The sequence below is a fragment of the Pseudorca crassidens genome, chromosome X (assembly GCF_039906515.1).
Source record: "Pseudorca crassidens isolate mPseCra1 chromosome X, mPseCra1.hap1, whole genome shotgun sequence".
NCBI classification, from domain to species: Eukaryota; Metazoa; Chordata; class Mammalia; order Artiodactyla; family Delphinidae; genus Pseudorca; species Pseudorca crassidens.
The window spans coordinates 71060955-71081185 of NC_090317.1; the positions used below are offsets into that span (position 1 = coordinate 71060955).

At 38.7% G+C, this 20231-nt stretch overlaps 1 protein-coding gene and 1 pseudogene across 6 annotated transcripts in view; both read left to right on the plus strand.

The window, feature by feature from the left end:
• The window catches only part of HDAC8 (histone deacetylase 8), a 243008-nt gene that overhangs the window by 131969 nt on the left and 90808 nt on the right, over positions 1 to 20231 (plus strand). The gene's annotated exons all lie outside the window — the stretch shown is intronic.
• On the plus strand, positions 1408 to 12783 carry LOC137216784 (ADP-ribosylation factor-like protein 4A; annotated as a pseudogene).

Genomic DNA, 20231 nt, shown 5'->3' on the forward strand with positions numbered 1-20231 from the left:
CCAAGAAGATCAGGGCCCCACACTTATGACCTCATTTAGCCTTAATAACCTTCTAAATGCCCTGTCTCCAAATACAGACACATTGGGTGTTAGGGCTTCAGCACATGAAGTTGGGGGAGTCGGGGGGGCACAATTCAGTACATAGCAGATGAGATGCATAAAATATGTGACTGTACACAAAGCTGTACTTGCTGTTTGTAATACTGCTAGGAGGTTTGGGTTCTTCAAAAACAGGAATTTGGGGAATTCCCTGGCAGTCCAGTGGTTAGAACTCTACGCTTTCACTGCCAGGGGCCCGGTTTCAATCCCTGGTCAGGGAACTAAGATCCCATAAGATGTGTGGCACAGCCAAAAACAAAAAAAAATGCTTCTAAAAAAAAAAGAAAGAAAAACAGGAATTTTGATAAATTCTATTTTGTACAATTTCCATGAAAAAAGTATTATGATTTATTTATAGTTGTACATGCTGAATTGACTATAGTTTTGAAAGGAGGAAACTTTCATTTTGACTAAGTATCATTAAAAATACAAATCCTGGGGCTTCCCTGGTGGCGCAGTGGTTGAGAGTCCGCCTGCCGATGCAGGGGACACGGGTTCGTGCCCCGGTCTGGGAAGATCCCACATGCTGCAGAGCAGCTGGGCCCGTGAGCCATGGCCACTGAGCCTGCGCGTCCGGAGCCTGTGCTCCGCAACGGGAGAGGCCACAACAGTGAGAGGCCCACGTACCACAAAAAACAAAACAAAACAAAACAAAAAAATCCTTCACTTAAAATTTAAATGTGATGATTAGAAGAATTTTCCACAGACTAACTTTGGGCTTTGTACATTTCAAGCTTTGTTTCTCCTCTGCTCCCCAACATGTCTAAGACAGGGCACTATAGGATACATTCATATGGCTATAATACCTCTGGCTCTCTCTGTTTTGTGTAAAGATGCTGGGTGAGCCAAGACATCAGGTTATGGGAGCATTCCTGAAGCCATTCCTACACCATTAGCAATAAATTAACTATACACATAAGTCATTGCAAACCACATAAATATATCCCATTAAACCCAAACTAAATCTATCCACAACTCAATTTCCTCTTAGCCACTCCAGTGCCACCCAACACAAGGGGGATGTCTGATGGAGGAAAAGTCAGACTGGAGAAAAGTCTTAACTGAATATGGTTAAATATCTTACTTTGCAAATTAGATTATATATATATATATATATTTATTTTATATAATGTACATATTATTTTACAAGGGTATATATATATACCCTTGTAAGGTATATATATATACCCTTGTATATATACCCTTTACAGTGGTAAGAAACCACAGTGAGTTATCACTTCATACCTATTAAGATGGATATTATTTTTTAAATGGAAAATAGCAAGTGTTGGTAAGGACATGGAAAAATTGGAACCCTTGTGCCTTATTGGTGGGAATGTAAAATTGTGCAGCTACTGTGGAAAACAGCTTGACAGTTCCCCCAAAAGTTAAACACAGAATTACCATATGACCCAGCAATTCTTCCTCTAGGTATATCCCCCAAAGAATTGAAAGCAGACACTTGTATATCACTGTAATTACAGCATTATTTTAAAAAGCCAAAAGGTGGGAACAACCCAAATATACATCAAAAGATGAATGGAAAAACAAATATGGTATTTACATACAATGGAATATTACTCAGCCTTTAAAAGGAATGGAATTCTAATACATACTACAATATGGATGAACCTTAAAAACAGTATGCTAAGTGAAATAAGCCAGACACAAAATGGCAAACAATGTATGATTCCACTTATATGAGGTACTTCGAATAAGCAAATTCATAGAGACAGAAAGTAGATTTAGAGTTTACCAGGGGTTAGGGAGAGGGAAGAATAGGGAGTTATTGTTTAATGGGTTTGTAGCTTATGTTTAAGATGATTAAAAAGTTCTGCAAAAAAAAAAGTTCTGCAAATGCATAGTGATGATGGTTGCAGTTTTGTGAATGTACTTAATGCCACTGAACTGAATGCTTAGAAACGACTAAAGTGGTTTAAAAATTTTTTTTCAACAAGGTGTTGGAAGATATAGTTGAAGAAATCTCTAAGAAAACAATTAATAGGTAGAGAGATGAGAAACGGAAAAGAGAAAAATAAGAAAATTAAACAATTAATCCATGAGGTCCAACATCCAATAAAAATAATTCTTGAGAAGAAAATTAAGGAGAGGAAATTATCAAATAAATAATAAAAGAAAATCTCCCCCAAACCTAAGGACATTAATTTCCAGACTGACAGGGCCCACTGGTTGCCCAGCACCATAAAGGAAAAACACACCTCAAGTCATATCATAAAACTTTAGAGCAAAGGGGAAAAGAAATTATTCTAAAAGCTATAAAGCTTCTAGGGAGGAAAATTTGGGCTCACACAAAAAGGTTCTAAAATCAGAATGGCTTTGGACTTCTTATCAACAATACTGAAAGCTTGAAGACATTGGGCCTTGAATTCCATATGCAGCCAAACTACCAATCAATTGCAAGGATAGAATACAGACATTTTCAGGCATGCAAGTTCAGGAATCTTGGAGTAGGTACCCAACAAAACGAGGGCAGTAAATCCAGAAAGCAGAAGACATATGATCCAGGAAACAGAGGATCCAATGCAGGAGAGAACAGCAGGGATTTCTCAGGATGGCAGTGAGGAGAAGGTCCCATATACGAGCTGTACAGAGGCCTAGAAATCAAACAGTCCAAATTGGAGAGCTTCAGGGAAAGGAGAAGGTGGAATTCACAGATTGCCTGGTGTGGTTGACAATACTGAGAATACTACAGTTTTGTCAAAGAGTGTGGCATGAGTTAGTGATAAATACATAGGAATTGATATGCATTAATGATAAGTACATAGAAAGCTAGACAACATATATAAGGTGAGGTAATTATTAATTCCAGGAAAAAAATTTCCAAGGAAGGAAAAGTAACCATACTGTATAGCAGCTGGCTCAGCTGTGAACAGTATTTGTTGTCACCATAACTTTAAACACTGAATGTTAATTTGGCCAACAATTCTGGGATAATTAAATGTGGAGTATGAGACAAGGTGAAATGTGTGTGTAGATGGATGTGGGAGATAGTAGTAGGACTCAATTATAATCTTCCATAGAAGGAAGTCAGTAGAGCATATCAAATATTGAAAAACAACTACCAATCTTCTCATTTTATTTGAATATATACAGAGAAGTACTAGAAGTGACTAAAAGAATGAAATGTGGCTGTTTGTTGGAAATAGAAATTGGAAACGTGAAGGGATAAGTTAGAGAACTGCTGTGTGTCATCGTAAGACTTAGGTAATGTTTAACTTTGTAAACTATGTGCATGTTATTAAACTATTACTTTGATCAAAATACAAATGAAATAAATAAAAGTTAAGGGTCATATCAAGGTGTACCATGTAATCCTAGTTCAAATGCAATGCCCCCTGGAATAAACTGTTAAAGGAAAACAACAGCTCATGGTACAAGTAAAAAGGTACCTAGCTTTTTAATGGTAGGAGAGCTTTATGGCATTTTTACTTGCCCTTGTCCTACTCCCATCCCAACTGGGCAGCACTCTCGAAAATATGTTCCTAGTGTAGAACCCTGGACCATGGTTCAAGAGGGAAGAGAGTAGACCTTATTTGAAAATTACTGTGTAGATTTATTCTAACCTGTCAGGGGCTACCTGGATGACAGATGCAGGGTACTCATCTCTGTTACACCTAACTTGAAACTCAACTAGGTCATAAAAGTGGTGAGCATTGCTTGAAAACATCGTAATGTAGATGAACAACCCACAGATTCCTGAGGCAAAAGATTGCAGTTTAGACATAAAATAGACAACCTAAGGCCTGGGAGGAAAAGCCAGAGAGAGTATTTCTTTGGAAAATGAAGGCAGTCAAAAGCACCTGTGTATATGGGGAAATGCCCAGGGCATATAGCATGCTCAGAAAAGACCTGAGAAGACCTTAAAGACTGGAAGAGGTGTTTTTTGTCATTTTAAAAAACTCCTGACATTCAAGGAAATCTGTCAAAATGCTAGCAATTCACTAGAAGCTTCAGGCACAAGATCAGTGAATTTGAAGATAGGAAAATTAAAATTACCCAGTCCAAGGGATAGAAAGAAAAAAAGAATGAAGAAAGGAGAACAGAGCCTAAGGGACCCATGGGACACCATTATGGGAGTCCCAGAAGAAAAAGAGAGAGAGAAAGTCAGAAAGAATGTTTAAAGAAGTAAAGGCCGAAAGCTTCCCAAATTTGATGGAAGACATTATCTACACATCCAAGAAGCTCAATGAATTCCAAGGAGGATAGATGCAATCCACACCAACACTCATTACAATCAAACTCTTGAAAGACAAACAAACAGAATCTTGAAAGCAGCAAAAGAGAAGCAACTAGTCACATACAAGGGATCCTCAATAAGATTAAAAGCTGATTTCTCATCAGAGACCATGTAGGCCAGAAGGTGGTTGGATGACATATTTAAAGCACTGAAAAAAAAAACCTGTCAACTAAGAATTCTATATTCGGCAAAATTCTTCTTCAAAATTGAGGGAGGGGCTTCCCTGGTGGCGCAGTGGTTGAGAGTCCACCTGCCGATGCAGGGGGCACGGGTTCGTACCCTGGTCCGGGAAGATCCCACATGCCGTGGAGCGGCTGGGCCCGTGAGCCATGGCCGCTGAGCCTGCGCGTCCGGAGCCTGTGCTCTGCAACGGGAGAGGCCACAACACTGAGAGGCTCGCGTACCGCAAACAAAAAAAAAAAAGAAAAGAAAAAAAAAATTGAGGGAGAAATTAAGACATTCCCAGATAAACAAAAGTTGAGGGAGTTTGTTAACACTAGACCTACCTGAGAAAAAATGGGGCAAAAAGAAGTCCTTCAAGTTGAAATGAAAGGACACTAGACAATAACGTGAAGCTATATGAAGAAATAAAGTTCTCTGGTAAAGAGAACTACATGGGCAAACATAAAAGCTAGTATTGCACTTTTGGTTTGTAACTCCACTCTTTCTTTTCTACATGACATAAAAAACAAATGCATAAGAATAATTATAAATCTGTTATTGGGCACACAATATCTAAAGATGTAATTTGTGACAACAACAACATAAGGAAGGGATGGAACTGAATAATAGCAGAGTTTTTATATGCTATTGAAGTTAAGTTGGTATCAATTCAAACTATATTATAATAAATTTAGGATGTTAAATGTAATTCCTATGGTAACTACAAAATAAATGTTCTTTTAATGTACAAATGGAAATGAGAAGAGAATCAAAAAGGTTCACTACAAATAATCAACTAAATACAAAAGAAGACATTAATGTAATAAATGAGGGACAAAGATAGTATAAGAAATGGCAGAAAGCCTTCCTTATTAGCAAACACATTAAATGTAAATTAATTAAAGTGTCCAATTAAAGGCAGAGATTGGGCAGAGTAAATTAAAAAAAGAAACCACGGTGCAACTGTATGCTGTCTATGAGAAATTTACTTTAGATCCAAAGAAATAAGTAGGTTGAAAGTGAAAGAAAGGATGGAAAAAAATATTCCATGCAAATGGTAACCAAAAAGAGCTGAGGTTGGCTTATACTAATATCAGACAAAATCGACTTTATGTCAAAAAGTGTTACAAGAGACAAAGACATTATATATTGATAAAAGGATCAATTCATCAGGAATATATAACAATTATAAACCTATTTATACTATACAACAGAGCCCCAAAGTGTAGAAAGCAAACATTTACAGAATTGAGAAGAAAAATAGACAGTTCTACTGTAATAGTTGGAGACTTCAAATACCACTTTCAATAATAGTTAGAACATCTAGACATAAGGGCAATAAGGAAATAGAGAACTTGAATAGCATTATAAACCAATTAGACCAGAAGGATACGTAGAGAGAACATTCCCCCCAACAACAGCAGAATGCACATTCTTTTCAAGTGGACATAGAACATTCCCCAGGATTGACCATATGTTAGGCCACAAAACAAGTTTCAATACATTTAAGAAGATTGAAATCATTCAAACTGTCTTTTCTAACCACAGTGGAATAAAGCTAAAAGAAACAACAACAGAGGGGAAAGTGAGAAGTTCAAAAATATGTGGAAATTAAGCAACACACTCTTAAAACAACTAATGGATCAAAGAAGAAAACACAGTGGAAATGAGAAAATACTTTGCAATGAAAGAAAATGAAAATGCAACATATAAAACTCATGAGATGCAGCAAGAGCCATAATCAGAGGGAAATTTATACCTGTAAATGCCTACATTAAAAAGAAGATCTCAAATCAATAAACTACTTTTACATCTTGAGGAACTAGAAAAAGAAGAGATAACTAAATCCAAAGCTAGCAGAAGAAAGGAAACAACAAAGATTAGAATAGAAATAAATTAAATAGAGAATAGAAAAACAGTACAGAGAATGAACAAACCCAAAAGTTGGTTCTTTGAAAAGAGGAACAATGACTTACCTGGTGGTGCAGTGGTTGAGAATCCGCCTGCCAATGCAGGGAACATGGGTTCAAACCCTGGTATGGGAAGATCCCACATGCTGCAGAGCAGCAAAGCCCATGCACCACAACTACTGAGCCTGTGCTCTATAGCCCATGGGCCATAACTACTGAGCCCATGTGCCACAACTACTGAAGCCCGTGCACATAGAGCCTGTGCTCTGCAGCAAGAGAAGCCACCGCAATGAGAAGCCCACACACTGCAACAAAGAGTAGCCCCCATTCACTACAACTAGAGGAAGCCCACGCACAGCAATGCAGCCAAAACTAAATAAATGAATAATCTTTTTTTTAAAAAAAAGAGCAACAAAATTGACAAACCTTTAGCTAGACTGATAAAGAAAAAAGAGAGAGAGAGAGAAGACACAAATAACTAAATTCAGAAATCAACGGAAGGACATTGGGACTTCCCTGGTGGTCCAGTGGTTAAGAATCTGCCTTACAATGCAGGGGACGCAGGTTCAATCCCTGGTCAGGGAACTAAGATCCCACAGGCCGTGGGGCAACTAGGCCCAAGCACCACAACTACTGAGCCCATGTACCACAACTAGAGAGCCCACATGCTACAACTACAGAGCCCACATGCTCTGGAGCCCACACGCCACAACTAGAGAGCACGCATGTCACAACTACTAGACCCACACACTCTGGAGCCCATGTGCCACAACTCGAGAGAAGCCCGTGAACCACAACAAAGAGCCCACACACCTCAACGAAAGATCCCACATGCGGCAACTAAGACCCAGTGCAGCCATAAATAAATAAATAAATAAATAAATAAATAAATAAATGAAGGACATTATTGCCAAACTTACAGAGATATGTTTTAAGATTATAAGAGAATGCAACTAACAATTGTATGCTAACAAATTAGATTGCCTAGATGATATGGACAAATTCTAGAAATAAAAAAGTTACCAGAACTGACTCAAGAAGAAATATAGCATCTCAATAGATCTGTAACAAGTAAAATATTTAAATTGAATTAGTAATGAAGAACCTCCCAACAAAGAAAAGTCACAACCAGATGGCTTCACTGGTGAGTTTTACAAAACATTTAAAGAATTAATACCAATTTGCCTCAAACTCTTCCAGATAACTGAATAAGATTGAACATTTCCCAACTCATGCTAGGAGGCCACCATTGCCCTGATACCAAAGCCAGATAAAGACCTAACAAGAAAAGAAAATTACAGCCCCAAATATCTTATGATTATAGATGCAAAAGTCCTTTAACAAAATACTAGGAAATTGAATTCAACTGCATATTAAAATGACCAAGGGGAATTTAACCCAGGTGTGCAAGGATGGTTCAACGTAAGAAAATCAATCAATATAATACATCACATTAATATAACAAAGGGGAAAAGCTACATGATCATCTCAATTGATGCAGAAAAGGCATTTGACAAAATCCAACACCCACTTATGATAAAAGCATTCAGAATGCCAGGAATAAACAGAAACTCCTGAACATGATAAAGGGCATTTACGAAAAACCTACAGCTAACATAGTCAATGGTAAAAGATGAACACTTTCCCACTAAGATCAGGAATTAAGACAAGACACCCACTTTTACCACTGCTATTATACTAGAATTTCTAGCCAGAGCAATTAGACAAGAAAACAGGAAATAAAAGGCATTAAGTTTGGAATGCAAGTAATAAAACTCTCCCTATTCACAGATGACATGATCATACATATAGAAGATTCCAAAGAATCCACATGAAAGCTACTAGAGCTAATGAACAAACTCAGCAATTTTGCTGGTTACAATACACACACAAAATCAAATGTGTTTTTATACACCAGCAATAAACAATCCAAAACTTTTTAAGAAAGCAATTCCATATAGCATCCCAAAGAATAAAGTACCCAAGAATAAATTTAACCAAGGAGGTGAATGACTGGTACATTGAAAATTACAAAATATTTGCTGAAGGAAATTAAGGAAGACCTAAATAAATGGAACAGCATCCTGTATTCACGGATTATAAGACTTAATATTGTTAATATGTCAGTACTGCCCAAAGCAGCCTATAGATTCACTGTAATACCTGTCAAAATCTCAACAGCCTTTTTTTTGCAGAAATGAAAAGGCCAATCCTCAAATTCATATGGAATCTCAAGAGGCCCCAAATAACCAAAACAATCTTGAAAAAGAACAAAGTTATAGGACTCACTTCCCAATTTCAAAACTTACTACAATGCTACAGTAATCAAAACAGTGTGGTATTGGCAGAAGGACAAGCATATAGACCAATGATATAGAATTGTAAGTCCAGAAATAAACCCATACATCTATGGCCAATTGATTTTCAACAAAGATGCCAAATTCATTTAATGGGGAAAGAATTATCTCTTCAACAAATGGTGCTTGGACAACTGGATATCCACATGCAAGACAATGAAGTTGGACTCCCTACCACACACCATATGCAAAAATTAACTCAAAATAGATCACCAGTCTAAATATAAGACCTAAAACCATAAAATTCTTGAAGAAAACATAAAACATAAATCTTCATGACCTTGGAATTGGCAGTGGATTCTTAGACATGACAACAAGAGAAAAAATAGATGAATTTGACTTATAAAAATTTAAAACTATTGTGGATCAAAATACATTATCAAGAAAGTGAAAAGAAAATCTATAGAATGGGAGAAAATATTTGCAAATCATCTAATAAGGATTTAATATTCATAATATATAAAAAACTCCTAAGCTCAACAAGAAGACAAATAACCCATTTGAAAAATTGGCAGGCTGGGTGCGGAGCGGTGAGGTGAAGGGATCGTGCTGCAGGGACAGCAGGCCTTCCCCGGCAGCTGCCGCAGGTCAGATCATTCACTCCTGTGGGCTGGCGCAGCCACAGGGAGCACCCTCTGGCCAGCGGACAAAGGGTTAAACACACCAGCGGTGACCGCGGGCTGGATGTGAGAACCTCGGCACGGTGTCTGCACTGCAGGTGCACCCAGGTGGGCGGAGCGAGCCGGCTGGCGGTGACGTGACCGACCGGCCGAGGCTCCCCTTCCCCTGCAGGGGTCGCTCGGCTCCTCCACAGGTGCCCTCTTTTCTAACTTGAAGGCAAAAGGTGGTGCCTGTGGACCGAGGGAGAGCCTGGCTCTGCCATGCTGGGAGCGGCAGTTACTCTCACCAGTTAGGGCGCAGGGGCGCGTGTGGCATGGACGCGCTGACACAGGTGACCAATGGGATTGGGGCTCGGGGGTGGGCCACGTGGAGTGGGTGTGGTCATAGTCTGGAGCCACGGTTTCTAGTGAGGCAACCACCAGAGTTGCGTGGAGAGCTAAGCTGAGTGGCGGTGGGGTGCTTCTCTGCCCCCAAGTAGAAAAGCCTACCAATGCTTTCTCATTTGGATCCAGGCTCCAATTCGGGAGTCTGGTAGCTGGATCCCCTAGGAAGAAGAGTTCTCAAGCAGTAAGAAGAAAGCCTTTCAGTTTGGAACACTTCTTTGCAGATGGAAATGGGGAATGGATTGTCAGACCAGACTTTGATCCTGTCCAGCCTGCCTTCATTTCAGTCCTTCCACATTGTCATTATGGGTTTGGACTCTGCTGGAAAGACAACTGTGTTATACAGGCTGCAGTTCAATGAAATTGTAATACTGTACCTACCAAAGGATTTAACATGGAAAAAATTAAGGTAACCTTGGGAAATTCTAAAAGTAACTTTTCACTTCTGGGATGTAGGTGGTCAGGAGAAATTAAGGCCACTGTGGAAGTCATATACCAGATGCGCAGATGGCATTGTGTTTGTTGTGGACTCTGTTGATGTTGAAAGGATGGAAGAAGCCAAAACTGAACTTCATAAAATAACTAGGATATCAGAAAATCAAGGAGTTCCTGTGCTTATAGTTGCTAAAAAACAAGACCTGAGGAACTCATTTTCTCTCTCAGAAATTGAGAAATTGTTAGCAATGAGTGAACTGAGCTCATCAACTCCCTGGCATTTTCAGCCCACCTGTGCAATCATAGGTGATGGACTGAAGGAAGGACTTGAGAAACTACATGATATGATAATTAAAAGAAGAAAAATTTTGCAGCAGCAGAAAAAGAAAAGATGAATGGTGATAACCTTTTAGGTCTGTGTGGAGTTGGTTTTCTGTGGTCTGATTTTGACAAATGGAAGAGTGTCGACAGCCTGGTTTGCCTGCCTGCCCTCCTGGATGCTGTTAAAGCTTTGTTTGGTTGAACAATCAGATGTCCAACTCTGTTGCCTTGTGGAAGATGAGTAAATACAGTGCTTCTTAAAATGGCCTCTTCTCCCTACCCCACAAATCTTTTGGTACTACCATTTTGGGAAGCCAAACAAAGATACAAAATTGACCAGAAAACAGCTGTGGAAATTTGACCTGAAGTTAGTGAAATAAAACTTTGAAGAGTGTCAGCCTAAAAAAAAAAAAAAAAAATTGGCAATGCACAGAAATCTCTTGCATTCCTATACACTAATGATGAAAAATCTGAAAGAGAAATTAAGGAAACACTCACATATACCATTGCAACAAAGAGAATAAAATACCTAGGAATAAACTACCTAAGGAGACAAAAGACCTGTACGCAGAAAACTAAGACACTGATGAAAGAAATTAAAGATGATACAAACAGATCAAGAGATATACCATGTTCTTGGCTTGGAAGAATCAACATTGTGAAAATGACTATACTACCCAAAGCAATCTACAGATTCAATGCAATCCCTATCAAACTACCAATGGCATTTTTCATAGAACTAGAACAAAAGTTTCACAATTTGTATGGAAACACAAAAGACCCCGAATAACAAAAGCAATCTTGAGAAACAGAAATGGAGCTGGAAGAATCAGGCTCCCTGACTTCAGACTATACTACAAAGCTACAGTAATCAAGACAGTATAGTACTGGCACAAAAACAGAAATATAGATCAATGGAACAGGATAGAAAGCCCAGAGATAAACCCACGCACATATGGTCACCTTATTTTTGATAAAGGAGGCCAGAATATACAATGGAGAAAAGACAGCCTCTTCAATAAGTGATGCTGGGAAAACTGGACAGCTACATGTAAAATAATGAAATTAGAACACTCCCTAACACCATACACAAAAGTAAACTGAAAATGGGTTAAAGACCTAAATTTAAGGCCAGAAAGTATTAAACTCTTAGAGGAAAACATAGGCAGAACACTCTATGACATAAATCACAGCAAGATCCTTTTTGACCCACCTCCTAGAGCAATGGAAATAAAAACAAACAAATGGGACCTAATGAAACTTAACACCTTTTGCACAGCAAAGGAAACCATAAACAAGACGAAAAGACAACCCTCAGAATGGGAGAAAATATTTGCAAATGAAGCAACTGACAAAGGATTAATCTCCAAAATTTACAAGCAGCTCATGCAGCTCAATATCAAAAAAACAAACAACCCAATCCAAAAATGGGCAAAAGACCTAAATAGACATTTCTCCAAAGAAGATATACAGATAGCCAACAAGCACATGAAAGAATGCTCAACATCATTAATCATTAGAGAAATGCAAGTCAAAACTACAGTGACGTATCACCTCACACCAATCATAATGGCCATCATCAAAAAATCTGTAAACAATAAATGCTGGAGAGGATGTGGAGAAAAGGGAACCCTCTTTCACTGTTGGTGGGAATGTAAATTGATACAGCCACTATGGAGAAGAGTAGGGAGGTTCCTTAAAAAACTAAAAATAGAACTACCATACGACCCAGCAATCCCACTACTGGGCATATACCCTGAGAAAACCATAATTCAAAAAGAGGCATGTACCACAATGTTCACTGCAGCTCTTTTTACAACAGCCAGGCCATGGAAACAACCTAAGTGTCAGTTGACAGATGAATGGATAAAGAAGATGTGGCACATATATACAATGGAATATTACTCAGCCATAATAGGAAACGAAATTGAGTTATTTGTAGTGACATGGATGGACCTAGTGTCTGTCATACAGAGTGAAGTAAGTCAGAAAGAGAAAAACAAATACCATATGCTAGCACATATATATGGAATCTGAAAAAAAAATGGTTCTGAAGAACCTAGGGGCAGGACAGGAATGAAGACACAGATGTAGAGAATGGACTTGAGGACATGGGGAGGGGGAAGGGTAAGCTGGGCGAAGTGAGAGAGTGGCATGGACTTATATATACTACCAAATGTAAAATAGATAACTAGTGGGAAGCAGCCACATAGCACAGGGAGATCAGCTCAGTGCTTTGTGACCACCTAGAGGGGTGGGATAGGGAGGGTGGGAGGGAAGGAGACGCAAGAGGGAGGAGATATGGGGATATATGTATATGTATAGCTGATTCTCTTTGTTATAAAGCAGAAACTAACACACCATTGTAAAGCAATTATACTCCAATAAAGATGTTTAAAAAAAATTGGCAAAGGAATTAAATAGACATTTCTCCAGAGAAGATTTACAAATGGCCAATGAGCTCATGAAAAGATGCTCAACATCATTAGTTATTAGGGAACTGCAAATCAAAACCTCAATGAGAAACCACTTTACTGGGATAACTATAATTTTTAAAATGAAAATAGCAGGTGTTACTGGGGATGTGGAGAAATTGGAACTCTTGTAAATTGCCACTGGGAATGTAAAATGGCACAGCCACTGTGGATAACAGTTTGGTGGTTCCTCAAAAAGTTCAGTATAGAATTACCATATGACCCAGCAGTTACACTCCAAGTTATATACCCAAAAGAACTGAAAACAGGGACTTAAACAGATACTTGTATTTGGTGTTTACTGTAGCATTATTCACAATAGGCAAAAGGTGAAATAGCTCAAATGTCCATCAGTAGGTGAATGGATAAACAAAACGTGGTATATCCATACAATGAAATACTATTTGGCCATAGAAAGAAATGATGTTCTGATATAAGCTATGACATGGATGAACCTTGAAAGCGTTATGCCAAGTGAAATAATCCAGGCACAAAAGGACAAATATTATATAGTTCCACTTACACAAAATATCTACAATAGGCAAATTCATATAGACAGAAAGTAGGTTAGAAGTTACCAGGGATTGGGGGAAGGGGGAATGGGGAGTTATTGCTTAATGGGTGCAGAATTTCTATTTGGGGTGATAGAAAAGTTTTGGAATAGATAGTGGTGATGATTGCACAATACTGTGAATGTACTTAATACACTGAATATTCTACTTAAAATGGTTGCAATGGCATATTTTATGTTTTATATACTTTATCACAATGATATTAAAATTTTAAAAATAAAGATAGACCACATCGTGGACCACAAAGAAATCTCAGCAAATTTAAAATAAGGAAATCAAACAGGGTATATTTTCTGACCAAAATAGAATCAAACAAATTAATAAAGGATAATAGGATAATCTCCAAACATTTAGATACTTAAAAAACACACTCCTGAATAATCCATTTGTCAAAAAGCAAATTTCATGGAGAATCACAAATTACATTTAAATGATTTAAAATGAAAATAAAACATACCAAAATTTGTGGGACACAGCTAAATCAGTGCTGAGAGGGGAATTTACAGCACCAAATCCTAAAAAAAAAAAAGGATAATCTCAAATCAATAATTTAAGTTGCCACCTTAACATACTAGGTAGAGCAAATTAAATGAAACTGAAAACAATAATAATATAGAAAATGAAACAGAAAGGTGGTTCTCTGAAAATGTCAGTAAAATTGACAGATCTCTAGCAGGACTGACAAATTTAAAAACGGAGAAGACATAAATTGCCAAAATCAAGAGTGAAGTGGGGTATCACCACAAACCCTACAGACATCAAAAGGGTAATAACAGAATACATCTAACAACTCTACACACATAAACTTGACAAGTTAAATAAAATGAACTGCTTCCTCAAAAACCACATACTACTGCAACTCGCCAAATATGAAATTATTTGAATAACCTATAACTATTAAGGAAATTGAATTTGTATTTGAAAACTCCCAAAAAGAACGCTCCAGGCCTAGATGGTTTCACTGGAGGATTCTACCAAATGTTTAAAGAAGAATTCAAACCAAATCTAAATCTTTCCAGAAAATAGAAGAGGAAGAAACACTTCACAACTCATTTCATTAAACCAGTGTTATCCTGATACCAAAACCAGACAAAGACAGTACAAAAAAAGGAAAACTACAGACCAGTATCTCTGCTCTGTGCATTCCATAGCTGAAAGACATAACAAGCAGCATCTGAGGAGCATACAAAACAAAAATGAAAAAATAAAACTGTCCCTATTTGCAAATGACATTATTGTCTACAATACAATCCCAAGGAATCTACAAAAACCTCCTAGAACTAATAAATGTTTTCAACAAGGTCTCAGGATACAAGATTGACATACAAAAATCAATTGTATTTCTATGTACTACCCATGAGCACATGGAAACCAAAATTTAAAATACAATGCAATTTATAATCAGCTTTTAAAAAATGAAATACTTAGGTGTAAATCTAACAAAGAATATACCAGGGCTTCCCTGGTGGCACAGTGGTTGAGAGTCCGCCTGCCGATGCAGGGGACACGGGTTCGTGCCCCAGTCCGGGAAGATCCCACATGCCGTGGAGCGGCTGGGCCCGTGAGCCATGGCCACTGAGCCTGCGCGTCCGGAGCCTGTGCTCCGCAATGGGAGAGGCCACAACACTGAGAGGCCCGCGTATTGCAATATATATATATATATATATATATATATATATACACACACACACATACCAGACTTGTATGTTAAAACTACAAAACCCTGATGAAAGATATCAAAGATCTACATTCATGCAAAGACATACCGTGTTCGTGGATTAGAAGACTCCACGTAGTAAAGATGTCAATTCTTTCCAGATTTATGTACAAGTTTAAAATAATTCCTATCAAAATTCCAGTATGTTTTTTGAAAATATAGACAAGATTATTATTAAATTTATATGGAAAAACAAAGGAACTAGAATAGCTAAAACAATTTTATAAAAGAAGGATGAAGTGGGAGGAATCACTTTACCAATTTTGAGATTTAATATATAGGTACAGTAATCAAGACTGTGTGGTATTGGCAAAGGAATAAACACATCAAAGAGCAGAATAGAGATCCCAGAAACAGACCCGCACAAATACAGCCAACTGATTTTTGACTAAGGTCCAAAAGCAATTCAATGGAGGAAAGACAGCCTTTTCAATAAATAGTGCTGGTGCAGTTGAACTTCCATCAGCAAATTGGTAAATTTAGTTTAAGAAAAAGTAGAAATCTATTTTACTGTTTTTGCAGCTTCTCTTTAGATTTGAAAATTTTCAAAATAAAAAAATTGGGGAAGAGACATATAAAATATATTGCAATTATATTTATTTACAATGGAAGATATACCTGTTGGGTAACCACAATAGTCTTATCTACTCCAAGGGCATTTCTTTCCCAGGATCAAGGGACCTAGGAAACTGAATTAGTAAGTCAGAAGGTTACTTGATGAGCATGGAATCAGAGTGAAGGAAGTGACTGTTTCATAATTGAGTCTACATCCTTAGGGACCACAATATGTGTGTCTGTCATATACGTGGTCTACCCAGCTCCCTCTGCTCTCCAGCCACTGCACAAATGTACACACTTCCCTCTCCCATCCCTTCCTGTCCCTCTGCATAGTGAGGAGTGGGGGGTGCTGGACAAACAGTAACATATCTTCACTCTCTAATCCCTCTTTTTCAAATAACTCGTACACCACCTCTCTGTAGCACCTTATTCTTCAGAGAGTTTACAGTAAAACTGATTAGATTGCAGCTTTCTTCGAGTACATTCCAGTCTTGCAGATATGCCCTGATCACCTTGATTACACTTGGATATTTCCCAGGTCTCCATCAGCAACACATCTACAACCATGTCTTTGTGTTATTTCACTCTCAGAATCATTCTGAGCCTATCTCCAAATTCCGGGTCACCTTACTGCAGCCTAGACTCTGACTACACTTATTTCTTTAGTTTGATTTATTTTGCCAAGGTCCCATCATAGACAGATTTTTTTTCAAGGTGTTGACAATATTACTGCTTCTTTTGGTGTCTTTGCCACTGCTCTACAAATGTATTTTTGCAAACAGTATGAGCTAAAGAAGGTATAATAGATGAAATGATAAAATTAGATTTTATATATATATATATGAAAGTGCTTTGAAAGTTAAAAGCACTGAACAAGTATAAGAGATGATTATTGCTGTAATTTAATAGGTAAAGCCACTGGCTGCTTCAGGCCAGCCCTCATAGGAGAGGAGCACTTGAGGATACTCCAGCCAGTCTGCTCTGTAGTTTTTCCACCTCACATTTCTCTCCCATTTTCAGTCACATGATGATTAAGTCTCTGGGGAATGAATCATGCTACCAAAGCCACAGAGACTGATTTATAAAGCAGACCTCAAGGTGGTCATTTATAATGAGCAGTATATTAGGCAAGACAAGACTTTGATCAACAGCATAAAGGCCCTCCTGGCTGGTGGGTCGTCCCAGTCAAGAAACCAGTTATACACCATAAAGCTGCTCAGCAAACACCTAATTAGAACAAAAGGAATTGGATAGTCTCCAGAGTTTTGTTCTTCTTTTAATCAAGCCTAGGTACCTGAGAAATTGCCCTTCTCCATACTAGGAATAGTTCTGTCTACAGAAGCAAAGACGCCATTGTCCAAAAATAGACAGTCCTCTCCATGGTCGTTCCTGGAGATGCACTGACAGATTTTCTCTTGTTCACCCATCTCACTTTGCCAGTCATCTAAGTACCTGTCTTTACAGCATTACCTCGAGACAATCATGTTACAATTTTTGACATTACAGTTTACCTTAACATTAGTAACATTTTAGGGTGGTCATTTCTTGACACCTTAATATCTCCGTTTTGCAATATACAACAGGTTACCATGGCAGGCAGTCCCCATTGTTTACCACTTCAAAATGTGCTCATCCAACAGTGCCACAAAGAAACTTATGCTTCACTTCTTAAACTTTTTCATCTTTTTCCCCATCTGCCAAATAGCCAAAGTGCACTCTAGTGCCTTTAGGATATTACCAAAAGCCAGTCTGTTGCTTTGGTGCAAAAGTGTGGGTGCTACCTGAAGGCAAAAAGGAATACCTGCAGGTCTGTACCCAGCACCAACTGGGAACCAGAAATCTAGTCTGCTAAAGTTCAAAGGGAATGGAGAAACCTGAAGCTTAGAAAAGATAAATGATTCAATAAAATAGTATATATGAAAGTGCCTAGCGCAGGCCCTCAATAATAGTTAGGAAAAAGAAATGAGCAAATTGTCCAAGGTCTCCCAAATAGTGAGTGGTAGGGCCAAAACCCACGTAGTTGTTTCCCCACTAACACAGTGCCTCAAAAGTCATCTTGAAAAATATTTTGCTTTCCATCCTACTTTTCAGAAGTATTTTGTGGGGAAGAGCAGAGAGAAGCATCTGCTCGTATTTCATTGTAGACTGGAACTTGTTGACTTCAGCGTCAGAGTAACTTTCTCTGAAGCCTTCCCTGAGCCCCTTCTTGTTAGCCCCAGCGCCCTTTGATTAAATTCTGCCTTTTATTATCACTTGCACTTCCTTCTCTCCTATTTCTGGCCTCCTGAATATAAACTCTTGAAGTGTCCACTCATCTTTATACGTCTCACAGTGAGGCCCAGCGTAGAGTCTGGCATATAGTAAGTACTCAACAAATTTCTGGTAATTTGAATTGAGTTCCATTAGCTGCAGCTTCTGTGATTCTCCATGATTTTTTGCCTGAGCTGTCTGTCTCCTGTCTCAATTCCTTTTAACAGTTTTTACTACGAGCTGGGTGAAACTAGTTATGCTATCCTCAAGATTCCACGGAACTCTTTTCAAAATCTTTTCCTCCATTTTTCTTCACAACTCCATTTTTGGTGAACTCTGCTTCCATCACCCCTTTCATTCATTCATTCACTCATTCACTCACTCACAAATGCCCAGTGAAGTAGACAGAGGGGCCCTACCTTTTAGAACTTGTAGTCTCCTGGGAGATCAGCAGTAAACAAGTAATAAAATAATTACAGATTGTGATAAGTGCTAAGGAAATAAACAGATGATACCGAGATCAGGACTGACCTCTCTGAGGGGATCAAATCTAGGTCTGACGTACCAAAGCCATGAAGAACCCAGCCAGACAAAGCTGCATTTCAGGGAACAGCATGTGAAAAGGTAGGAAAGAGCTGGATATGCTCAAGAAAAAGCAGAAAGGTTGTGCGACTGGGGTGTATTGAGTGAGGTGAGGGGGGTGGGATGAGGTCAGAGAGGCAGGCAGGAGCCACACTATGTAGGAGACTTGTAGGCTGAGGTAAGGAGTGTAATCTGACTCTAATTGTAGTGGGGGTCAAAGAGTTTTTAAGCAGAGGAGTAACGTAAGCGAACTGACATTTTTAGAAGATGGTGCTGACTGCTGTGTGGAGACCACATAGTGTGGGGACAAGAGAGGGTGCAGAGACCACTGTCCAGGCTAATAGACTGGTCCAGCTGAGGACTGCTGGGGCCTGGACTAGGGTGGTGGCAGTGAAGATGGTGTGATTCAAGAAATATTTTTGAAGTAGAATTGAAGGATTCTGGATTTGCCGATAATTTGAATGGGGAACCTCTTTGTTTTACTCTTTAGGAAGGTAAGGCACAGGAAGACTAAGTTAATAGGGAATAATTTTTGTGCTGTAACTGAACCCTGATTTCCTAACTGCTGGTCTCGTGTTCTTCCTGTGCATTACTCTGCTTTTCATAATCTTCAGCAATTCTCACTACCTTTATGTCTTCTCCCAAATGCAATCATTCACCAAATCCAGCCCCCTCCTTTTCTGTGCCCCCTGAATCTCCTGCCTGCACTTGCCATGCCCATTCTGCTCTGGGTTATTGTGACTGCCTTCTGGCTGGCCTTGCTGCCTCCTTCCAGCCTTGCAGTGCAGGTCATTTTTCATGGCTTCGCTTCAACCATGTCTCTAATAACTCTCCAGCAACTCCCTACTCATTCAAATGAAAATCCAGACTTTGGGCAGTGGCTTCATAGCACTTCCCCAGCTAGGTCCACCCAACCCTTCCTGTTTGCTCTCGTCTCCCATTATAACCCAGCCCGCATCTTCAATTTTAGTCTTTTTGTGGCTACCCCTCCCAGCTCTGAGCTATTAGGCCAGCTGCTTTGTGTATGAAATTCCCCTCTTTTGCTCTTTCTTCTTGACTAGCAAGTCATAGATTTTTCCTGAATCATTTCAGTCATTCATTCTTTATTTCACCAAATAATAATTGAGTACCTCCTTTGGGCCCGACACTACTAGCTACTAGGCATGAAAAAATCAGTAGAGATGGTACCTGCCCTCAAGCAGCTTGGAGTCTGTTGGGGGAGGCAGATCTGTAATCAAATAATCACGATGTGTTGTATTAAGTGGCACAGGGGCTATAGATACAGAATGCTGGAGCTACACACAAGAAGTAGCAACAGACTCTACTGAGGGAAACAAGAAAGGCTTCACAGAGGAGGTGGCATTTGAATTGAGTAGAAAGGTATATAAGTATTTTTGAAGGTGAAGAGAAAGAGTAAGGGCATTTCTGGAAGAAAGAATCCGTTGTTATTTGATAATCATAATAGCTAGCAGGTACTGCTTTTTCAGGTATATATATATACTTGTGATAGGGTGGCATATGCTGGGATTATA